General features: G+C 41.4%; 2 long non-coding RNA genes across 2 annotated transcripts in view; one reads left to right on the top strand and one right to left on the bottom strand.

Annotated features, from left to right (window-relative positions):
- Nucleotides 1-2,071, bottom strand: part of LOC140505258 (uncharacterized) — a 106,623-nt gene extending 104,552 nt beyond the window's left edge. The window contains exon 1 of the long non-coding RNA XR_011967429.1: nucleotides 1,904-2,071. This is a non-coding gene — a long non-coding RNA (uncharacterized lncRNA). The remainder of the gene's footprint in view (nucleotides 1-1,903) is intronic.
- A 3,671-nt stretch (nucleotides 2,072-5,742) lies between these two features.
- On the top strand, nucleotides 5,743-16,580 carry LOC140508922 (uncharacterized). Its single transcript, XR_011968531.1, has 4 exons — nucleotides 5,743-6,075; nucleotides 9,637-9,763; nucleotides 12,722-12,873; nucleotides 15,959-16,580. It is a non-coding gene; the product is annotated as an uncharacterized lncRNA (long non-coding RNA).
- Nucleotides 16,581-17,257: the final 677 nt, after the last annotated feature.

Here is a 17,257-nt window from a genome sequence, read left to right as displayed (position 1 = left end):
CACCCCATACACCCCAATGTGAAAGATATGTCTTTATCAGAAGGATCATACTCAAATACTCAAAAAGGTCTGTGAATTTTCTCCCCAAAGATGAACATCACAGTCCACCCACTCCTGTATATTCTGTGTGACTCTTATTCATGTCCTCCCATAGCCTCGCCACAGCAATCTGTACAATAAGTTGATGGCCTTCCTTCCTTTCTTCTGACCTTGAGAGAGTGCCAGTGAAGCACTTGAGCTGTCACTCTGTCATCCCTGGCTTTCAGTCTCTGATAGACCCATCTTCTCTTCCTGTCATACAACGCCTTGATGACATGTTTTACTCCTGTTCTTCTTAGAATTCACTCATTGGTTATATACTGAGCTTGCTCACTCCCATCACACTCCCCTCCATTGTATGGTACCCATTTGTCATTCTTTGGGGGTCGTTATATTCTATGCCTCCTTTCCATGCAGCAACATTGATAGAAAGCTCCTGTTTAAAGGATGAGACTTGCTTTCGAGAAAGTTTGGGGTCATTAAAAGAACTCTACCATTTCCCAAAGACAATCTAGCACATTCTCTTCCTCCCGTTCAATTCTGGCCTGGGTAATTGTCTGTCACAGGGAAACTTAAATGCATGTTTTAATCTGAACAATAGATATCTTTCATTCAAGTGTTCTTTTCTGTGTGTATGGTCAGGCCAAACTCCTTCAAAGGGTTATAGGTCTCTTCCAGGAGCCTCCAGAGTGTTCCAGGGCTTCAGGCAATTAGCATAGTGTCATCCACAAATACAAGTGTCTTTATGACTTCATCATCCATAGAGAATCTCCCTCAAACTTGGACTCTATGCAGGATCTCCACCATGACAGTAATGAACGCCTTTGGCAAGCATCCATTTCCCTATTTCATGCCTTTCTATTTCTAGGAAGTCATTGAACAAAATTGTTTCTGCTTTTATCTCTCAGGAAACCTTGAATGATTTGAGTTCTGAATGAGAGACACTTTGAAAAAGGCTACATTTTGTTCTACCAAATCAAAACATTTTTCATGATCAATAAATAATAAGCACAGTGGGATTTTACACTTTCCAATCAATAGTGAAGCAAATAGAAATATGGATGACGATAGAATATCACTTGTGAAAGCCTGATTGTTTCCTACTATTGCTCTCCTTGAGAATGCCCTCAACTGGTGCAAAAAGGACTTCTAAAGATGCTGTATGCATGGGAGAGTAGGTATATGTCAGTAGTTATTGATGTCTCTGTCACCCTTTTCAATTATTAACTATAATTCATATCAATCATTAATAAGATTTTTCCATTCTTTTCTATCTTCACCTCCTTTAGAGGGCTATAGCTATATACTTATAGGTAACTATATCAATTCCTCAATGCCTCAAAGTTATGCTACTTCAAACATGGATCTCCTCTCTCTTTCTCTCTCTCTCTCTCTTTCTCTTTATCTCTCTGTATATCTATGCATATATACATGTGCATGCACATGCACACATATATGCATAAACATGTGCATATATATTTGTTGTTCTTTAGTCATGTCTGACTCTCTGTGACCTTGTAGACCATACTGTCCATGCAGTTTTTCTTGGCAAAGATACTGAAGTGGTTTGCCATTTCTTTCTTCAGTGGATTAAGGCGAACAAAGGTTAAGTGACTTGCCTAGGGTCAAGCTAGTAAATATCTGAGGCCAGATTTGAACTCAGGTCTTCCTGACTCAAGGTATAGCACTCTATCCACTGTGCAACCTAGCTGTCCTCTGACTGGATAGTCTGTAATGTATTTCTATCATTTTTGTTCTCCTTCCTTTGATCTTTACCTAAATGTTCTCTACCATGTTTGTGCCACAAGGCATCTAGATTTTTCCTTTCAAAGAAAGAAGGTTCATACCTTATAACACAGCTTACCAGCAGTTAAGTGACATGTCACAACGGTGAGTCCCAGGTACTGCTGTCTTGAATGAAAGATATCCAAGAGAGAAGCAATGACTACAGGTCCTTGGGGATTTCTGACTTGAATGATGTCCTTCTTTAGTGAATCACCAGGGCTCCACTCTTGTTCTGGGGGTATATAAGTCAAATTACATCTCAGGTGGAGCATAAACTACTGACAGGTTTGTGTTCTGAAGTGGCCTATCCAACTGGGATATCTTCCTCCTTTTATATGCTAGAGTAATCAACCTCCATATAAGGCCACAGGCAGCTGCCTTGCAAAACATTTACCATTCTATATCATTAAAGAACAGACAGGCACAGCACAATCCATATAACAGACACAGCTCATTCCAGATCTATAAGATGAACAGGCAACTCTGATGACCTCACCACAATCTACGCCTGGATCACACATCCCCACACTTATACCTGTACCCTCACAGACCTTGTGGTGCACAGCTTCCCACATCTAGGTACACCGCCAACACAGGACCATTTCCCCAACAGGGAGAAGGTAAATAATAGCACAGAACAATGATGACATGGGCAGGAAGTAAATCCCTCAATCAGAGCTATTTAATCGTGGGATGGTGAATTTGGGGCCATAATCCACTTTTCTGTAACTGATTATAGCAGAGTGGAAGAGATTTATTTTAGTGGATAGCCATCTGAAGCCATGAATATTGTGACTGCCTCTTCCAAGATATTGTCTCTTATGAATAACTGGGTGTCCCTCTGCAATTTTTCTTTCTATATATTGTAGGTTGTGAAATATTCTTGCATTTTCCCCCCTCTTAGAGTTTCTCTGTCCAATAGTTTATTTATTCCCTAGTCGTGTCCCTAACTCCTTCTAGGTACCACCTTACTTCTCCTCTCCCTCCCCCCCACCCTCACCGTATCTGGATCTTCTGTGTCTGGAAGCTTCCAGAGGAGAAACTTCTAGGTGTCTAGTGTTTGGTCCCTTCCTTCCTCTGACTTCAGGTTTAAAATTCAGTCATATCCACAATACTTTCCTTCCATAGATATGGGGGAGGGTGCAAAACTAACTAATTAATGAGAAAGATTGTAAATTTCTATTAATTTATAAGATAGGAGAACATACTCCTTGATTGCCTTAGAACCTTGGGTTAGAATTAATAAGGAAATGAAACAGTGTCAGATAGAGAGAGGTGAGGTTGGTGTGATTGTCTACTAGTACACAGCCCATGTGGCACAACTAAACTATCTGGGTTCACTAAAATTTTGTGGCAGTACTAATCTAATTCAGATCTCCTCCTATTCCCATAAACTAAACAAGAAACCCTTATTCCAAAGTTGCCTGAAACATAGAACCCAGAATCCTAGACTCCCCCCTATTGTCATAATGTGAAGACCATAATGCCCTAGAGGTGTTAAATTCAGCTCCAGTGTGAGAGAAGTTGTGCTACTCTAGTTTGAGAGCATCAATACTAGCTCCAGTGGGGGATCTGCTGTAGTACTCCCCACTTCTTGTCCCTATCTCTTACTCCCTTAGGTATCACAAAGCATGCCATGTATTTTTCCTTTTTGACCTTCACTTAAACAAGCCAAATAAAAGAATATTTTATTTTCACCATTGACTGATTCAACTAATTCTTCCGTGAAGCCCTTTAAGTTCCAACAACAGACTTTGACAAAATGTGATACCTGCTGGTCTCTATGGAATCTGACTTAGCAACTGAAAAATGGGCAATCTTCTTCCTCCCCCTGGTATCTTCAGTTTAAAGCCCTCTTGTTTTGATCTACAAGTCTTTAGCCAAACAGCTTCTTCCCAGGCTTTGATAGATGTGATTCATTCCTGGTCAATTCTTGTAGTTTAAGTCATGGTCTAGAAACCCAAATGCTAAACTTCTATGCCCTCTTCCTGGACAGTTAATACCTCTTAGATCCTCCCTTCTCTCCTAAGATCCCTACTTTCAATCATCTGGGGCAGCACTGCCTAATTCAGTCTCCTTGACTCTCTCCCTTCTTCAGAAGTCAGGGACTCAAGTATTCCCTGCCTTAACTCCATGCTTTCCTAAACATACCTTTTGGGAAGAAATGAGATGTCTTTTGACCTCTATATGTATAATCACTGGTGGATGTGTCAAGTCAAAAAGCATTTAGTAAGTGCTTACTATATGCCAAGGACTGTGCTAAGTTCTAGGAAAAGGAAAAGCTGTCCCTATCCTCCAGGAGTTCACCACCATGTGTGTGTTTCTGCGTGTATGTCTGTGTTTGTGTTACTAATTAGCTGAGGGGTGAATTTTTACATACATACATGCATACATATGTACATGAAATATACTCCTGTGTGTATATAAAATATATAATATAAAATATTTCAAAATGTGTATATATGTGTGTGTGTATAAATATACATATATATATGTATAAGGAGGGTTCTAGAGTCCCCCTTAGGTGGTCTTTAATCCCCCTGAGGCCACAGACTAGGCCAGGTAAAAGAATCTGAGGAAATTTGCTAGAATAGTGTACATTCATGAAACTGGAGTCATCTAGTTGTAAACTGGGTAAATAATTTGTTCTCCAGTTTTATTAGAACTTCCATTCAATTTGTGAACACTCTTTTCCTTGTAAATAAATTAACATTATTTAAAATGAAAAAATGAATGGAGCTTCGAAAAAGGGAATAAAGGCTCCTGGATGCTGGCTATCATAAGGAGCATCTGTATGGTGTCAGAGGGTTGGGGAAATAGAGGAGTAGAGACCAAAGTTAAGTCAAGCTTTGAACTTCTACTGATTATGGCTTTAAATTTAACTAAATACGTGCTAAAATGAAGGGTTTTTTTTAAGATAAAGGAGATATGGACATGCTGGTAAGCAGCAGAGAAGAAGCTAGTGAACAAGGAAAGAATGAAAATTAGAGGAGAAGAGAAAATGATCAAACACATAAGCTCCCAGAAGAGACTGGAGAAGATAAGATGGCGCACAAGTAGAGTAGCTAAGCTTGGCAAGATATAGAAGAGCTTTGTCTCCCTCAGAGTCTAAAGCAAAAGAAGCAAAGATGAAGGACTTTGTTGAGGGGATCTGAGGTATGGAATTGGGGAAAAGAGAGTACTCATTAATGGATGACCTCAATGTTTTCAGTGAAGTGTAACAGGTTGAGGCATGGTACTCCCACCTAGCCTATGCAATCCCATGGACTATGTACTACTAGTAGACAATCACAGCATCCCTCGCCCCTCTCTCTGACACTGTCTCATTTCCTTACTAATTCCAACCCAAGGTTCTAAGGCAATCGAGGAGTATGTTCTCCTATCTATTAAATTAATAGAAATTCACAATCTTTCTCATTAATTAATCAGTTAGTTCTTCACTCTCCACCAACTTATAAATTCAGAAACCTTTTTTCAGTAAGCTTTCTCTCTTCCTCCTCACTACTCCTTCTGCTTCATATTCCTTTCTTTATATCTCTTTTTCTCTCTCTCTGTCCATCTGTCTCTCTCCCTCTCTGTCTCTTCTCTCTCTTTCAGTCTGTCTCTGACTCTGTCTCTCTCTGCCTCTGTGTCTCTTTCTGTCTATTTGTCTCTGCCTCTCTGGTTCTGTCTCTATCTTTGTCTGTCTGTCTCTCTGTCTGTATGTCTGTCTCTCTCGCTTTCTCTCCCTCTCTCTATCCTGGTCTCATCGGCTTATGTAAACATCAATGCTACTTGCTTGATAATTTAATAGTGTAATGATCAATTCTTATTAAACTATTTCAACAATTTATAAGCTATGAAAAAGAGCACTGGAAGAGTTACTTCTAACCATCCCCCACACACTGAAGCCACAGCCCCACCTTCCACCTCTCTCAGGATAGCAAAGTCTCTTAAGTATTCTCTTCAAGATATCTTATCTATAGCATATTTTCTCCACAGGATGAGTTAAGTGCAATGCTCTCAGCATCTCTTCATGCCTTCTCAAAGACTGACAGTTAACATTCTCTCTGGAAAAAAGTTCTCTTAGTCCTTCTGTACCTAACACAGTCTCTCAGACATGACAGATGACAGTTAACCTGCTTTTCCCCAGGATTCCAGTCCCTCTCACTTAAATATCTAGTATCATATTCAAAGTCCCTGCAAGAGAAGTAATTTAAACTATGGTTATAGGAGTATGAGGAAAAGATTTCTGCTCAAAAGGAAAGGAAGGTAAGTGATGTAGATGATGAAAGGAGATGTTTGAAACAGTCACTGTGGGGAGTGTGCTAGTCAATTAGGGAAGAACACAAGGTTTGGCATGTAGCAGTGAAGACCCAGTTGAGATTGAATTATAAAATTTTAGTGAACCCATGACCATTCAGTAGTACTTGAGAAGACAGATGGTAGAAATAATCCAGAGCTGGGACTTGGAAAGGAATCAGTGACAAAAACAAAACAAAAGTGATTCCAGGGTAGCATCCAGAGTACAATTTAACTTGTTAATTTATAGTGTCTAGATATTAAAGGAAGGCAACAGAGACTAGTGGAGGTTGATGTCTGTAGTCTGGGAAATCAGGAGGAAGTAAAATAACTAGATTTTGGGGTGCAGTCTAAGAATAGTTTTAGGAAGGATGAGACAACAGGATCTAGAGAGCATAATATATCTGGATAGAATGAACCTTAAAAGAGAAGTTCCTGAATAAATACAAAGAGTCAGGAAATATCAATGGGGAACAAGTAACATGTCCACTCCTCCTCTTGGTCCAGTAGGGGGAGAGGGAAAAGAAAAGAGAACATGATAAAAAGTGGAAAGAAAGCTAGATTTGGAGTCAGAAGACCTAGGTTGAAATCCTGAGTCTACAACTTACTACATGCTACCTCAAATCCAACTTCCATGGACCTCAGTCCTTTCATCTATAAAAATGAGGGGATTGGTCTATGTGACCTCTAAAGTCACTTCCATCTCTAAATCTGTGAACCTATCATTCTTCTCTCATAATTTGAATTCAAGGTCTGCCTCTGATATATACCAGCTGTATGACCATGAACAAGCTACTTAACACCTTAATGACCCAAGCAACTCGATAAGTTACACATAAGCTGCTGATCTGCATTGATAAAATGCCCATATAAGAAGATCCTTGCAATAATAAGAGCACACATCGAGACCCCAAAAAAAATTTCACAAGGGAAAATATAATCTACATATATACAAAGTGTGTGATCTGAAAAGAATATGAAAAATCTATTGTTGTTCAATCATGTCTGATTCTTCATGACTCCATTTGGGATTTTCTTGGCAAAGATATTGGAGTGGCTTGCCATTTCCCTCTCCAGTTCATTTTATAGATGAAGAAACTGAGACAAGCAGGTTTAAGTGACTTAACCAGGGTCACATCTGACCTGGCCCCGAGGCCAAATCTGAACCCAAGAAGACGAGTCTTCCTGACTCCAAGCCTAGCACTCTATCCACTATGCCACCTAGCTGCCCTGAGAAATCTATAGTCTCTACTACTAAATGTATCTAACTGAATTAGCTCTTCCAGACCCAAGGAGTTCAGTCTCTACAATATTGTAAAAACATCTGAAAGACATTCTCTTAGAAAGACCAGACTTCTTTTCTTCTCAGTTAACTATTAAATAAGAACTTTCTTTTGATAGGTTGTATTCACTCAATTCCTAGCATCCTAGACTAAAAGTTGGTACATTGTAATGTGCCTAGGAGTCATTTCTCTTGGAGGGTTGAATTTATATCTCAACCCAATTAGTCCTATCAGCCCCCCTCACCTTCCCTACCTATGGTCCCCTTCCCCCTCTTCCTACTAGCTAACTTGACTACTGCCCTCACCCTTTTCCACCCAGAGGAAGAAAAGGCAGCATTATAGAATCATAGACAGAATGGGATAGGACCTTAGAGACTATCTAGTTTACCCCTCTCATTTTCAGATAATAAAATTGATGTACTAGAAGGGTTAAATGATTTGCCCAAGGTCAAAGATGTTATTCATTCAAATCCTTCCTCCTTCATCCTGCCCACTGTACCACTTCTCTCAAGAGTAAGGCAAAACAGCTTTTCCTGTCACCTCAAGACATCTCCAAATTTCAGAGATCCAACCCTGCCTCCCCAATTTCATTGCAGCTTCAAATTTCCTGTCCAAACGCATATGCATACCCACTCTCCTGGCTCTGTGATTGTAAAGGTGAATCATAGTGGACCATGCCTGCTGAAATACTTAATACATACTTCTAGGAAAAGAGTATAGAAAGAACAATGAATTTGGAGTCAGAGAAGCCACGTTTCTGTGTTTCTGGGTTTAAATTCTGGTTTCTCTCCTTGCCACTTAACACTTATCCATGGAGAAGTCACTTAAACTTTTTAGTCCCCAGTTTCCTCATGTGTAAAATTGAATTTAACAAATTTAATTCTACAATCATATATTAAATGCTTATTCTGTGCCAAGTATTGTGCTAAGTAAGCACTGGAAAATTAGGAGGTTGGAGTGGAAATACCCAAGATTCCTTCTAGCTCCAGATCTATGATATTTTAAGCTGAAGGGTGAAAGGACTGAGAATACTTCCCCTTCAGTGGTAGAGGTAGGAGTGGGCTATATTTGGTCCCCATTGTGAAATTTGAAGGGAATAGTGATATTTCTTTAAGTCAACCTCAAAGTACTACAGGAGATGAGTTTCCTTTACAACAGAGACAGTATGGAGATGTGCTCTGTGCCGCTTAAATCCCACACTATTTCAAATAAGTTTAGGCAGCTGGAGAAAGCATTGGGAACTCAGAATTGATCCTCCTATGCAATGGCCTGGAGTCAGCCTTGTGCCAGTGTCCTGTGGCAGAAGGGCAAGCACCACAACTCCTTAAGTTCCCAGGCCTGCTCAGGTCCTCTGGCAGATCCTCTTAGCTTCAGGACAGCACCTGAAGGAAACTCAATGAGTTAATAGGCTCTTGTTAAGTGGTTCTGAGTACTGTACTAAGCTTTCTGTCCCTAAGACAAACAAAGGAGAGTGACTGGGTACATGACTGAATGCAGGGGTGCAGAAAGGAGACAATAAAGGAACAAACCCTTGTGGGGTGATAGCAGACAGGGAGGCCTTCCTGGAGTGGGTGTGATTTGCCCTGGCACTTGTAGTATTGGTTAAGGATGGTAAAGAAGTTTCTGGAAGTTAGGAAAGGTGAGGAAGGGTGAGAAGCTGGAGGGTGTTCAAATCTACACTCAGGTAGATTTGATTACATACTCTCGAAGTATTCAAGTTTTTACCCCAAAAGCTTCACTACAAAGAACTTTTTTTTCCATTATGCTAATTATCTCAGTATCTATTGATTGCATTTGCATGTGAAGTGGGACAGTGCTTTTTTAACTGGCATATTTGCATGTGCATTTTAATTAATCCACTTGCAGTAGGATGGTGATTAGAGGGCTGGTATGGAAATATTACCACTCTCCAGCTAATAGAATTTAGTACATCCTGACGGGGAGCCAAGTCTGCTAGCCTGGACAAGTGGCAAGTGGGGGCCTGGGGAGCAATGGCGAGGCCTGATGTCCTCATTAAGTATGCCAGAAGAGCTTCTTGGCCAGAAGAGCTCAGGCCCTGGTAAGGAGAGGGTTCTGAGCCTGAGAGGTCAGGTCACCCAGAAGCAGAGGAACTTTCAGAGTTTGGACTACCATCTCAGGTCTTCCAATCTCAGACCTTCTCTAAAAGCACTCCCAGGATACAGTGGAGAGGTATCAGTTCCCCTCTGACCTCCCAGACCCTGACCCTGCTTTTCTGGGGTATTGGCAGGACCTGAGGAAGACAATGCATGGAATTTGTGAGCCTGATTCCAGAAATGTGTCATTAAAACTGGCTTTACTGAAGAGAAAAATAAGTTAAAGAGAAAGGTTAGAAGACCCTATTTGATGACACCCAGGTGAGTTTCCACTTCTATATTACTAGATGAATTGGAAGGGACTTTAGTGATCTTGGAGCCCAACCCTCTCTCAACTTACAGAGAAGGAAATAAGGACTCAAAAGGTAAGAGACTTGCCCAGGGTCACATAGTAAGGAGCACATCCAGAACTTCAGGTCTCCTCAAAGTCCAACATTCTTTTCACTGCATCCCCCTGCCTTCAGATCCATTGACTCTGTGTCTCTGTCAAAACTGTTTGCCTTCCCATGCGCCTTTCTCCTCCTCTGAAGGAGACTGCCCCTGAAGCTGAGGGGTCCCACATCATCCATGTTCTCTCTTCCATGATCCCATGTTCTATCCCAGTCCTAGCTAGCTGTCTTGTACTTGAGGGAAACCAAACAAGAGAAAATAAGTTTATTATTTACATAAACCTATAAATACTCCTTTTTTTTTGAGATTGATTCTCCCTATCTTTCCTGGGCTACAACAGCCATCCATGGGCCCAAACCAACTGCTGATCAGCATAGGTGCTTTAATCTCTTCTATTTCTGTCCTAGCCTGGTTCTACCTACCTTAACCATCTAAGTCCCCTCCTAGGGTGGGAAGAACCAGGTTAGGACAGAAATAGAGACAGAAACCTATGTTCCCTCCCTCCCATGTTCTCAGGGGCCCACCATATTGGTTTTGGACCTAATATGGACCCCTGCTCAGACTTAATCCACTGCAGCTTAGAACTCCCAGACTCAAACTATCCACCAGACATCCTCCAGGGATTACAGGAATGTACTACCACGTTCAGTTAAATACTCTTAGAATAATAATTCAAAGCATGTGTCCCATTCAGGGACAGTATTATGAACCAGTGAGATCCTCCAAATAGTGATACTCAGTACTCACTCAAATATACCTATCAACTCAACAAGGTGAATGTTCCCTCCAGCTATACAGATCACAATCTATCCATGCCTTTTTATCCAATGTTACTTTTGTCTATTGTCTTCTTACAAGTTCTCCACATGGAGTCAACCCAAAATATTGAGAGACTTCCCTCATTTCTTTTGATATCACAAGGATACCAATGGAGTACACAGGCCATCCAACAGCAATCCCTTGCTCTCACCAGGTGACCAGCCCATTTTTGATCATCTATTTCTTTAATGACATCCTTCATATTGCTTCTCCACTGTGATTCTTTGTACATATTGCAACTTGCTTATACCCACCATACCCCTCCCCATTGCCCTCTGGATGATGCTCATTTTAATTTAAGTTCCATGACTCACAAAAGTACAATAACACAGAGAGAATTTTGATAATGAAAAGTAGACCTTGTTTCAGGGAGAAATTGGGGAGGTCTTTAAAGAATTTTGCCATTTCCCACAAAAAATCCAGACCACTCACTTCCTTCTCTTCAATTCTTCACCCAAACCATTGTCCATCTACAGTGTCCAAGTGAGTGTACTAGCAGGGTAGTTTCCCCATCTATCCCTGGTGGAAATCACTGGCAGACCACATTTGGCCGTTAGGCCAATGTTGGACACTCAGGAACAAGATGATTCCTAAGATGCCTTCTAGGTCTAAAATCCTGAGTCTATGAGGATCTGTATGGAAAAGCCATGAACTAGAGAAGGCATGCAGATTCCCCCACCTCACCCTCAAGGAGTCTATGAAAAGATTTCAGGGGATCCATGAACTTGGATAGGAAAAAATTAACACTTTTATTGTAACTAAGCTCTAATTGAAATGTAATAGCTCCTTCAATTACTCAACAATTCAAGGGTCTATAGGCTTTACCAGACTAAATAAGGGGTCCATGACCCATAAAAGGGTAAGAACCCCTGAGCCAGAGGATAGAGATACAGCACTGACCTCTCAATCACCCCCAACCCTAGTGGGTGCTTCTGTTTAGATTCAGTTGGTAACCATCTTGGAGCCTAGAATCCATTAAGCAGCTGTCTACATTGAGAGGGAGTCTTTCCTCAACCCCCAACTACAAATTATCAAGGGTTAGCTTTGACAGCTGCCAACCCCCAGTGAATGGTGCCTGTCAGTGCCTCATCTGCCTTCTTGGAACATAGCCCAGGGAGGAGGGCCAGTGGGAACAAGGGAGGCCTAACATCTTCACAAGGGGGATGGCACTCCCTCCTCTCCTGCCCCCCCCCAGGCCCTGATTCCTAGGGTCCCTGAACTTCTGTTCCACTTCTCATGTTCCATTTGATTGGGAAGACATGGTCACAAACCTCCTGGTGATAGTGAACATAGGTGGGGGTGAGGGGTAGGGATTTGAGTACCACCAAATAAAGCAAGCACCATCAGGGTTGCTCCAGCCTCCATAAAAATACAGGGTCTGGAGTAACAAGCCCTGAGTCTGAGCTCAGGGTTACACTTAGCTGTGTGACCATGGACAAACACCTTCATTCCTGTGAGCCTCTGTTTCTTCATCTGAAAAATAGGGGTGATAATACTCACCTCTAAAGAGAGAACAGTATAGAGAAAACACAAAATGTTTTCATCCATTTGTCATAAGAGATTTATGGAGAGAACCCTGGGTCTTTGGTGGAGGGTTTAACAACTGTGGTCAAAGTGCTTTGTAAATCATAAAGTGCTGAAGAAATATGTGCTATCATTTTTTAAAAATTTTAGTGGAAAGAGTGATGGACCTGGACTCAAGAGACCTGGCAAATATTGGCTCTGCACCTGAACCTCAGTTTCCTTATCTGCAAAATGGGAGGATCAATATTGTACTATCTACCTAGGAGGGTTTTTATGAGGAAAACACAAATGTGAATGATAATTATTTATCTGCAAGATGAGAGGTTTGGCCTAGAAGTTCTCTGATGTTCCAAATCAAACAATTATTTCTCTTTTTTTCCTCTTCTGGAACTAGTCTAACATGAAACAGAGCCTGGGTTCCTGCCCTTATATATTTGACTCCATAAGAAATACCAGAATCCAGGAAGGATCTTTCTCATTATACAGATGGCAAGAGGAAAGGATGCACCTATAGAGAATCAGACCAGAGCATCATCGACCCAGTATGCAACACACTGAGCCACTCTGGTCTATGTCAACATCTGAACAACCATTGGTACCTCTAGCCCTTCTCCTCCTCCTTGAAATGTCACATTCAGGTAAAGGAAAGTTTCCATGCTGACCATTATCCCCAAAACACCAAAATGGAAGAATCTTATGCAGGACTCACTAGACACAAGGAGATGTGGCTCAAGCAGCCACCCAACCACTTCCTGTCTATAAGAGGCCAAATGGACCCCATATCTTCCATCCCATCAAAGATACAGGGTTCTCTCTCCATGAGTCTTTGAGGGCAAATCAATGAAGACCTTTTGTAAGTGCTTTCTCTATACTGTTCTCTCTTTCTCTCATCTCTTTGACTCTTAGAACTACCTATTCAGACCCCCTACATATCCATGACCTCCTGTCATCTCTTATCCTCCTATATCTACTTATCTATACATCCAGACCTCCTCTGTCCCACCTCCCACATCTCCAAATGCCTGCTGGACATTCCTACTTTGATGTCTCATAGATATCTACCACTCAACATGATAATCCAGAAGCTCTAGCTCCATGCCATGCTATGAAGAGGGTATGATAAAAAAAATACTAGGTCAAGTGGGCAGTGAAGAAATCCTACTTTCTCTCTTTTTGCCCTAAGGACTGGCACTCAGGTAGCCCTAGGTAAAGTTTGTTTTTAACAATCCCCCCTCCTTCCTTTCTTTTTTATCATCCACTTCCCTCCCACTACTTTCCACTTCCTAGATTCCTAGAAATCTCATGCTACCCCATTCTCTGTCAGAAAGACAGCATCTGGTAAACCCCTTCAGCTAATGAGGTAGAGAATTAATGTGTCAGTCCTTCTAAGGGTGTTTTTCATCTTAAAAGAGAGCCTTAAGAAGACAAGCTTAGCACAAGGGATTTTTAACTAATAGTATGATTTTTGGTTACAATAGAAAGATACATCATTTTAGGTCACAGAGCTTGTCTCTGTGCCCCCCAAATCAATTCGTGTAGGCAACCACCAATTTTATACCTAAGACCAACCCTGTTGGCACTCATGTCACTATGTCCATCCACTCACCTTGCTGTGGCCCTGAGGAAGAAGGAAAATGGGGGAGAATTAGAATGTCATGGGCCATTTGTTCAATGTCACTCATACTTACAAAGCTGGAAGGAAGAGTTAGCAAACTAGATGACAGAATTCATAAATGTCTTGTCACACTAGAGCATTGGACTAAATCTAAAATGACAAAATGTGAAAGGCATAAAAGTAAAGTCGTATGCTTAGGTTCAAAAAATTGACTTGACAGGTACAAGATGGGGTGGATACAGTTAACCATTCATATGAAAATGACCTATGTCTTTTAATAGACTTAAGTTCAGTATGTCAGCAGTGCAACATAGCAATAAAAAATAAAAATAAAAAGCTAATGCTATCCCAGCTTGCATTGAGAGATCAATCTGGTATACTAAACAGAGACTTAGGGTTAGAAATACCAGGGTTTAAGTCTGAGTTCTAATACCTACTGGCTGTGGACCTTCCGGCAAGATAACCTCTCAGTGTACCAGGCAATTCTCTGTGACTACAAGTTGCGATGAAGGTACCATAATCACTGGCGGAGGGAATTTCCACACTTGAAGTTCCATATGCCACTAAAATCACAGGTCTAGTCCCAGCTCTCACCACACACACACACACACACACACACACACACACACACACATAGAGCCAAAGCAAGTCCTAATGTACTCTGCCCTGATTAAACCGTGGACACTCATTTCCTGCATGACATTGGGCAAGTCACAAAACTTCTCTGGGTCTCAATGTGTTCATTTGTAAAATGAGGGGGTTGGAATAGTTAGTTTCTGAGGTCCTTGCCAACTCAAGTTCTGTGACTATCTGTGAACCACTTGTGAGGTGTCATGCTCAGTTCTGACCATGATAGATTAGGAAAAGATATTGGTATAATAGACAGACTGACCAATGAGGGCCCGGTCCTTTGAACGTGTGTGAATGCTTTGCCTGCTGCCTATGAACATGAAGGCTGGGTAAGCCTGCTTTAGGACATGCTTGATGGAGGAGAGGCTGGCTTACTACATGGTGTTAAAAGTTAATGCTTAATGTTAATTTTAGCATGGTGTTAATTCTGCCGAGCCAGAATTGACTGTTCATACAAATTTCCTTTCACTCTCTTTCCTGGTAGTGAATGAGGCAAGAGCTGCAGTGGACTTCTAGGAGCAGGGAGGGACACCCTGTAATGCCTGTCTTGTCTTCCCTCCTGGTTGTCCTCTGTATGGCTGTGTGCCTGCACACAAGTTTACTCTATTTCTTTTGTCTCATCATTTTTATTCTTTCCTGATCTTAGATGAAAAAGTATCAGAGATGGAGTGGGCCAGGTTATGACCTTGTAAGTTTTGAAAGGGCAGAAGAGCTATCAAAGTTCCCCTCAACAATTAGAGCCAACAGGAACTTAGTTAAGACAAATGAAAACACCCATGAGACAGAGTTTCTGGGTAATTAATGATCAATCTATTAATTAGACCAGCTGGTAATCAATAAATTGATGTTCAGTGGTTTCCTTCAGTAACCAAACATGCCAAGGGTGACCCAAAAACAGCTGAAATCCCTTCTGAAGGGAACTCTCTTAACAAGTGAAGAACAGCTCTGACTGGTGGACATTTACTGAGGAGGGCAGCTAAAGTCTCCAGCTCCTCCTAATGAAACTATGGCTGGATCCTAAGACTAAGCAGCCTCAAGGCATCTGGGCAAGGGAAACCATTTCTATTCAGACTCTCTGGCTAGTTTTCTCCTTCATGAGCTGGATTTGTCCTGGCTTTCTAGGTCCTTGGGTGCTGCAGTCAAAAGGCCACACCCAAGGACCTAGACAGTCATATGAGGCCTGGAGGCCACAGGTTTCCCACTGGAGGGGACCACATACAGGGGATTCTTCCCCCAGGGCAAAGGCTCACCCAGACTGGACTCTGTTTATACTCTAAAAAGAAATTAGGCATCCCAGTTGGGTGGAGTTACTACCCAAAATTAATGAGCTTTTGCCTTGAGGGCTAGAACAATCTCACCAGGCAGCCAGGCCTTTTACAGACTGACCTTCTTAGGAATTGGATTTTAGCAGAAAATAAAAGGGGGGGAAAGAGTGAATCACAAATTAATAATTAGTTAATAATGAATTTTTCTCACAGTCTCATGAGGAGCCAGCTCTGAGAGGCAACCTGATCAATCAGCTCAGCAGTGAACTGACCCAGCAGTGGAAATTCCATGTCTTGCAAGCAAGAGTAACTCAGCCATCAGCTAGGCCACATCCAGAAGGGAACTTAGGGGCAGGAATCCTCCTCCAAAGGAGGAAAGGACTATCCTGGGCCAAGCACTAAGTTCTTTCTTCGTCTTCAATTAAGTTTTTTTCAGTCAATTTGAACCTGCTCTAAAGCAAGGAAGGAAAGGGCCCCTCCATCATGCATCTCCATAAAGAGGATCACCAGGCTTCAATGTGGATTAGCAGCAGGTGGCGCATATTGTACATGCTCTAAAGACTGGGCTCTCGTTGACCAGTTCTCCATTACATTGATAAGCTGGAGAACTAACCCAGGAATGTAATCAAAATGGTGAAAAACTGTAAGAAGATCACTTGAAAAGACTAGAGGTGTTTAGCAAGGAGAAGTGAAGGCCCAGGAGGGGACATAAAAGCTATTTTCAAGTACTTGAAATTCTAGTGCATGTTAGGTGCTTAATAAATGCTGATTTGAGTTGACACCATATTTAAGAGGCATTAAATGTGTTTGGTTTTTGGCCCCAAATGGCAGAATTGGGAGCAATGGATGGAAGTTGCAGTGGAAAAAGACTCATTTAGGCTGGACATGAAGAAAAACTTCTTAACCCTTACAGCCAGTAAGTGAAGTGGGCTGCCTCTAGAATCAGAGTGAGTTTTCCCCAGCAAAAGCTGGATCATCCCTTTGTGTGTGATAGAGGATTCTCCTTCAAGTAAAGATTGGCCTTCATGGCCTCTGAGGTCCTTTCCAAAGCTGAAATTTGGTGGGTTTTGTGACCCCTATCTAACCAGACCACAGAGGAGCCTGCTCTAAAAAAAATGAATTCTAAAATATTAGAACCTTGGGTATCATCTGGATTCACCTCCTTATTTTACAGGTCTAATGAAATGAAGTGATTTTCCCAAGGTAGCAGAGTGACTCAGTGGAGGAGCTATGAATAGAATTTAAGTTTGCTTGACCAGGGATATGGTGGTATGCTGGAACCAGCCCTTACCCCCTCACAAAAGCTGATTGTAATTTTCAGCATAAGCATTTATACCTCAGGAATCAGCAAACACAACAAATGAGGACTTGGTTTATAGCTTTGTCAGTTCCCTTCACTGAATAAATTGTTAATAATAAGGATTAAAATTAAAAGTGTGCCATATGTACTTTTTTTTTTAATTTGTATTAAACATTCATCAGCATACCACTGACCTTTTCCATTACATCACA

This window comes from Notamacropus eugenii, chromosome 5 (genome assembly GCF_028372415.1).
Source record: "Notamacropus eugenii isolate mMacEug1 chromosome 5, mMacEug1.pri_v2, whole genome shotgun sequence".
NCBI lineage: Eukaryota > Metazoa > Chordata > Mammalia > Diprotodontia > Macropodidae > Notamacropus > Notamacropus eugenii.
This window is presented reverse-complemented; position numbering and strand designations above follow the sequence as displayed.